This window comes from Leucopleurus acutus (genome assembly GCF_964270905.1).
Source record: "Leucopleurus acutus genome assembly, chromosome: X".
NCBI lineage: Eukaryota > Metazoa > Chordata > Mammalia > Artiodactyla > Delphinidae > Leucopleurus > Leucopleurus acutus.
The window spans coordinates 23210130-23218214 of record NC_139148.1 but is presented as its reverse complement, the minus strand read 5'-3'; positions in this window follow the sequence as shown (position 1 = coordinate 23218214).

The following is an 8085-nucleotide window of genomic DNA, read 5'->3' as shown; positions in this document are numbered from 1 at the left end:
AAGCTATTTTAATCCAAAATAGTTAGGGGAATTTTGGACCAATAATCAAGGAGCATCTCCCTTTCCATTCAGATCTCTAAAGTACGTACTGTGTAAGTCAGTAATGAAAGGTTCAGATTTCTAAGAGACAGGCTCTCAGCCAAAAGGGTTGTTTTATTTTTTAATTAAGTTAATTTTACATGGCAGTCAGTTATTACCAGCCCTGGTTTCCAGCCTTTCTTAACTATTGCACTATTTCAATGATCCTAGCAAAGCTTCAAGACATATATCACCTTATGACTCCCCTCTACTACCTCTTAGGGCACTTCATAGTAGGAGGCTTGGCCATGGTCAAGCACTATGAAAATGAACAAATGATCTCTTCTCTCACTTGAGGTGGCCTGTCTTATTTTTACCCCCAAATGTTTGACAATGATGACATCCAATTTTATCTTTTATCCTTTCTCTTTTTGGATACTGATCAGGAAGTTTCCACTAGTCAACAAAAAGATATTTCAAAGTAACAAGCGAGAAGAGTTTCTGATGACACACCGTTGATCACAGAGAAACATCACATGCTGTATTGCATTTCCTTGTTATAACTTCCATAAAACATCCTGTACACTGGTATGGCTTAAGCCTGCTCTCTAAGTAATAGGCTGGCGATTGTTCATATTCACGGGAAATTCCTATTCACAGAGCCAGTGGAAAAGAAAGGCCCTATTCCATTTCTAAAATCTCAGGTCCATGTCAAAGAATATGTTTTTAGGGCTTCCCTGGTGGCGCAGTGGTTGGGAGTCCGCCTGCCGATGCAGGGGACACGGCTTCGTGCCCGGTCTGGGAAGATCCCACATGCCCCACGGCTGGGCCCGTGAGCCATGGCCGCTGGGCCTGCGCGTCCGGAGCCTGTGCTCTGCAACGGGAGAGGCCACAGCAGTGAGAGGCCCGCGTACCGCAAAAAAAAAAAAAAGAAAAAGAATATGTTTTCAAAGATTTTCCTTAATAGCTTGGTCAATAACATTAGTCAACATGATGACAGATAACGAGAGTTCATTCATTCATTCATCTTTTTATTCAGAAGATACTTATCATTTGCATAACGTTAAGAAACTCAGTTTCTTAAAGACTGAAGTTAAAGGCTCTGCCCTCTATGAGCTCTGGATATAGTATCATTGTGACCTAATTCTTTTAAAAAAATCATTATTTTACTCAAAATGAGGCTTGTGTTTACAAAGAGATCTACAAACTTTAGTCTTGGCAATTTTTTGTGATCAATATTTGTATTACAATTTGGACTTTATTATTCATTCATCAGAAAACTCTTGCTGTATGCTCTTATGTGGATATAGAGAAGAAAAACTTGTCACTAGATTTCACAAATGTTCATAAAATACAGAAATATTCAAAAATTACATATATAAATATACATATGTACATATACACATGTACATATGCATAGATGTGTGTATATAGTAAATCATCCTATGATAAAGTTAGAAATCCACTGATTTAGCCATTAAATTAGGAGTTTAAGGAAAGGTGTCAGGAACAGATAAAATTTTAGTTAGAATGTGTAGCAATTATCCAGCAGGAAAATATGATTGAGGGAATCCTGATTAAGGATCATTTTTTTGTAGAGGTGTATAAAGGCAGAAACTTTAATATATTACAAAACGGCTAGATAGAAAAGTCTTTTGGTCACGTGGTGGAAGAAAAGGATGCAGATGTAAGGGGCAGATTATGAGAGACCTTCTGTGACAAACCAAGAGATTTCTTCTGAAGGATTTTGAGAGAGAGGGAAAACTACTTTTTATTATAATGTGGATGATGATTGGTAAGTGGCAAAACTGGTGACAGGGGACAGTTAGGAAAAGCATTACTATAACTACAGGAAGTTATAAGAGCTTAAATAAGGCAATGGTAAAGGGGATACCAAGGTGTAGATAGCTCTGACTTAGTTGTATAAGATTCAAGGCACAGCGACATATATTCATCTCTTTTTTCCCACTTTCTTGCTTGTATTTCTTGGGATCAACTCCCAAATAAACTACTTGCAACTACGAGAATCTGCTCTTGAGGAAACCCACAGGAGCTGTCTCGTCATTCTTCATATCTCAAAACATCCTCTCTGGCCAAGAACCAACTGATGATCTTCTTTCAATTTCACAGCGAAAAATAAAGTTATTGGGATGATACTGGTACTATACACATACACCACCCTATCTGCTTTCTTAAACCTTGCTGTCTCTTGTTTCCATTACAAGTGATGGAGTCTCCCTTCTCCCATTTGGCATCAGCTCATCCATTTAACCTCTGGAGCTCATTTTCTATTGTCTACTTAAGGACTTTGCTCTTGCAATTATCTCCTGCTCTTCATGCACCATTATTTGGAAGTCTGTATATTGTCATTACTATTAAAATATCTATAATTTTTTCATCTAGTGGAAAAAAGGAAAACCTTCCTTGACTTTGCATACTCTTCAGCTCTGTGTCTTTTTCAGAGAAAACTTTGCCAGAGTGGTATCTGTGCTTTCCTCACTTCCATTCACTCTAGAACAGACTCCTATCGGACTTTGATTCCCACTATGCTACTGAAATCACTTTGATTAAATTTACCCAATGACTTCTATGTTAACAAAGTGAAAGGACAATTTTAAGTTCTTATCCCATTCAAACCTTCAGTAGCCTCTGACATTTAATCACTGTTTTTCTTCACAGCACTTAATAATATTTGACATTTCTGTGGTATATGTTTGGTTTATGTTCTCCCACTAGGAGGTAAGCCTCATAAGGGGAAGAACTATGTATATTTTAGTTTACTATTTAATCCCTAGTGCTTAGGACAGAGCCTGGTACCATTACTGAATAAATTGCTGAATGTATGCAATGTAAATGGTAGAACAAAAGCTGCAGGAATGTGAACTTTGGTTACTTTATGATGTTGAAGAAAAAGCCACCTTGTCTTTTCAGATATTATTAAAATCAGATGTAAGATGATGCTTCCCTAAACTTTAAGCAAACTGAATTTCCTTAAATATTCAACAAAACATCAGATACTTTTCAGAATTGGAAATTCTAAAAGGAAAAGCCCTTTTAAAGGGCTTTAAAATAAAGATTTGGTGGTCTTGATGTGGATGACATTAATGTGATGACTAATGTATCTTAATAGGAAATTTAAACTTGATAAAGAGGGGCATATTACTGAGGTCACTTTATCATCACTGTCTTCATCATCGTCATCATCATCATCATCATTTTAAGTTGATAAGGCTGGTAAGAATAACCTGTATAACAGGCCAACATATGTAAAAGCCCAATCACAATAAACCAATTAATAGCATTTCTATAAAAGGAAGAAAACAAATCATATGTTTATTTTAAAAATGTATTTAGATTAACTGTTTGAATTGCTTTAGTGGCTGACTGATTTCTATAAAAATAGTGGCATAGATTCATTTGCGTGTCTTCCAAAATATCTATTCAACAAGTATGCATTTTTTAAAAGTTAACAAAAAGGATAAACTGTTAACTTGTATGGAATGCTCAAAATTTGAAATCAACAGGCATTTGGAAGTCTGCCAAAGTTCCTAGCTATGATTTGAAGAAAACCAAGAAGCAAGAAAGCAAATTCATTTCTTATCAAGTTTTGACAAAATTTCTCTCCTAATTTCATTTTTCTCAATCAGCTGCTAAAGGCACTCATTTTCATCTCCTTGATTAGATGCTGCAGTGACTGATTACTGGATTTAATAGTTCTTTTTAATGAAACATTGTCATTTGCTTTTCTATGATTACCTTAAAATACCGCATATCACCCATTAGTTTTTTTTTCTATTTCTTTCCCAAATTGTTAGTTCCCTTATTTCCAGTTTCTCCTCCATACATTCCAGCTCCAACCTCCAAGCCCCTCATTTCCACCAAACCACTCAGGCTGCCCAAGGTAATCTCTCAGCATTCCCTTGACATTTACTTAAGCTTACGTTAAATCCAGCTTGGACTATAAAACCTTCCCCTAACTTATAGGAAGCAATAATAAGATACCTACCTTCCTTACAGCAACTCATAAGCTCTACTACTATTTAATGTCTTTTTAATTTAAAAATGATGAAAAGAAATTATGTTATTTCTCCTGATACCAAGATTTTTTTTCTATTCACAGTAATAATAGCTCACTTTTTTTTTTTTATAAATTTATTTATTTATGGCTGTGCTGGGTCTTTGTTGCTGCGCGTGGACTTTCTAGTTGTGGCGAGCAGGGGGTACACTTCGTTGTATAGCTCACATTTTTTATGCTCTTAGTGGGTTCTGTAAAGTTCTGTAAAGTAGATACGATAGGTACCATTTCCTTTTTCAGGAGAAGAAAATGCAGGCCTTAAGGAGTTTAGAACAAAGTCCTTTTACTTACTAATGATACAGTCTTTCCACTAGATCATATTAATAATCAGAATAACTATAAATGATAATTTTATTTGAATCACTGAATCTGTTATTATTTGATATTTCCTGAGACTATGTAGTATAAATGACAGTAGAGGGCTTTTTATGATACACTGTTATAGTTTTTATTGTTAAACATAATTTCTTTAAAAAAATTCTCACCTAAATAATGCTAACATTCACACGTCGATGACATTTTCTTTCTAATTATAAAAATTATACCTTGAATAAATGTTAGCCTTATTGAGAATTTAATATTCCATGGCTTTGCAGTCTCCAGTTAAACTTCAAATATCTAATAACTGTGCCTCATTTCTGAATTGGACTCTTTCACTGATATTTGTAAAGTAAATATCATTTATAGAAAATGCAAACTTAAAGCACATTTAGCTGTTATAATGAAAATCTCTACATGGTCTGTATAAATACATTTTTTATAATGACTTATAAGGCTAACCCTCATTTATAGATTGTCCTACTTCCCATTGTCAAATTTGATTCTCATGGCAATGCTGATTGGTGGGTAAGTAAATATTACCAAAGTTTTAAACACGAAGTGACTGAGGTTCTGAAAGGTTAGATAACTTGCCTAATATTACAGAGCAGGCATGAAAATACAAAAAATAAAACCCAAATTTCTGGCCCATAGGCTCAATGCTTTTTCTATCACATAATAACTTTGAAATGCTGTAAGGGATTCCTATGTCAATTCCATCTCTCTAGCTTTACAGTAATGTAGATCCAGATGAGGTAGGATGTCTTGCCCTTTCCCTCTCTCAGCCTCTCTATATATTAAAATAAATCATTTGGAAGCTTCCCCCCCCCCCCGTATATTATTTCTTAATGTTCATCAGGGTGTTGTTGGGTTTTTTTTAACTTTTTTTTTCTTTTTGACTCAGTAATGTTAAATTTTCTTATTTTCTCTATACTTGCCCTTCCGATGTCCTTTCTTCCTTGTCATCATTTTCTTCTTCTACTATACATCATAATATTCTTTTTTAAAATTAGGATTTAGTTATTTTTGGCTCTTACCTGAAACATACACTGTGTATCTGTTTGTTTCTCTTATTAAATGTTAGGCCTGAATTGTTTTTTAAATTTCTTAAACTAGTTTGAATTTTGTTAAGAGAAAAACATTAGTATTAAAAAAAAAAGACAACTGCAACATTTTGCTTTAAAAAACACTAGTTTTCATCAAAGTATAGCAAGCATACAAGGAAGTACACATCATAAATTACAGATAGATTAATTTTCACAAAATAAAAACATGCATTTGACTAACATGCAAAAGAAGAAATTTAACATCATTAAAATGATGGGATTTTTAATTGAGGTTATGCTGAATCTGTGACTCAGTGTGGGGAGAGTAAAAATATTGAATCTCTTAATCCATATAAGTATTACACCATTCCAATTGTTCCTGTCTTCATTAATATTTTTTAAACAATTTTCCACATTTCACTGGGTGCAGATCTTGCACATCTTTCATTAAACTTACATTTCAGAGTTTGACGTTCTTTGATGCTGTCGTAAATAGTATTTTTATAGTAATGTAATTCTTTAATTAACTGTTTGTGGCATCTAGAATTACACTTGATTTTTTTGTCGAGCTTGTACCCAGTAATCTTGCTAAATTGACTAATTTATTCAAACACACTAAGGATAGATTACTTTTAGATATTATAAATATGTAATGATGCAATCTGTGAATAATGGCGGTTGCATTCCTTCTTTCTCAATCGTTATACCTTTGTTTTTATCTTTTTCTTGTTTTATTGCCCTGGCTAGGGCCTCCCTAAAATGTTGAGCAAAACTAGTGATAATAAGCATACTTGTGTTGTTCTTGATCTCAAGGGGCTAAGTTTTCAATATTTCAACACTAGTTATTATATTTGCTTCAGTTTTCTGAGTTTTTTTGCTTTTAATCGAGCTTAATTTTTTCCAATGGCATTTTTGCATATTTCGGGATAAACCTATCATTTTATTCTTTTGTTCTGTTAACTTTGTTTGATTTCCAGATGATACAAAACATGAATTTATCTTGGATTAAACATTATTTGTTTATGTATATTACAGTTGCTGTATCTTGGATTAAGTTTGTTAAGCATTCCACACACACACACCCACCCACCCCCCTTTTTTTGGTCATGAAAGAGACCTTTGATCTTCCTTTCCTATAAAATTCTTTTTGGTTTGATATAAATTTCAAATGGGTCAAATTAAACCTTTTTTGAAGTTTTTCACTGTTTCCTAAATTTTCTTTTTTTACCTGTGTTTTTCTTGGAATTTTGTAATTTCACCTCATGTTAAATGTATTGGATACAAGTTCTTATAATTTTATGTCTATGTCTCAAGAATCTGTAGGGATGACCCCCTTTATATTCCTAATATGGATTATGCATGCCTTCTCTTTTTTCTATATCAGCCTTGCTAGATGTTTATCAATTTTATTAACCCTTTCAAAAAAGAACTCTTTTGGTTTTGTTGATATTCTCTTGTATTTTTAAAACTTTATTAAATTTTAATTTTATTGTTAGTTTTGTTTTCTCCACTTTACCATTTTTTTCTAAAGTTTTTTGAGGAATAATCAGGTCCTGAATTTTCCAGCATTTTCTCTTTTGCATTTAACATGGGAAATTTTCTTTACATGCATGTTTTGGTGCATCCTACACATTTGAAAAGATTGTTGAGGTATAACTATAAATTGTATAATTTTAAAATATGCAGCATGTTATGATTTGCATATATGTATATATTCACAAAACAAGGTAATGAACATATCTGTTACTTGCCAAAATTTCCATGTGGAGTTGTATAATCACCCCTCCTGACTTTCTCCATGGTCCCTTGTCCAGGCATTGAACATTCTTATACAAACATGTGTGTGGACATAAGCTTTAATTTCTCTAGAATAAACACCCAGAAGTGGAAGGGATGGATCACATCATAAATAAGTCAATGAGGTTTTCCAAATAATTGAATCATTTTATATTCTATTAGTAGTGTATGAAAGTCACAGTAGCTCTGCATCTTTGTCAGCACTGGGAATCATCAGTATTTTAAATTCTAGCCCTAATGGGTATACAGTGATATATCATGGTCACTCTAAATTGTGTGGGTATAACCAAGTCATTGATCTTTCTGTCCTGGCATCCACAGTAAGTGGGGAAAATGTAATGTAGGCCTGATGCTAATCCTTTCCTTTCCATTCATTTTTGTATGTATGTTTATTTTTGACTGCAAACTAGGTTTTCTGTATGAAACACTATGGAGATAATTGGAGGCCATGGAGCATTTTATTTTGCTTATGAGGGGCAATTAGCATGGGAGTAATTCATCTCATAACAGTGAGGGATTGTGTTCTTTTAAGGCTGGGTCTCAGGTTTTGTGAAGAGTTTTGTATTTCTGGTTCATATTTACATTTAGGGCATATCCTCTCAGAGATGTCAAATGATATGTTGGATTGTTTTCCAGAACCTCTCCTTGGTGGTGTGTAGTCAGGTCCAATTTGTGTCCCCTGGGCTGGAGGCCCTGATCAACTGCATAGCTTCTCAGCTACAACTTTCTGCTTAACATTTTGGGTCCTCAGTCATCCCTTTTGAATTAGTAAAGGACCTAAGGGGGAAAAGTGGTACCAAATTTGAGTCTCACCACTTGGTCTTCTCCTCT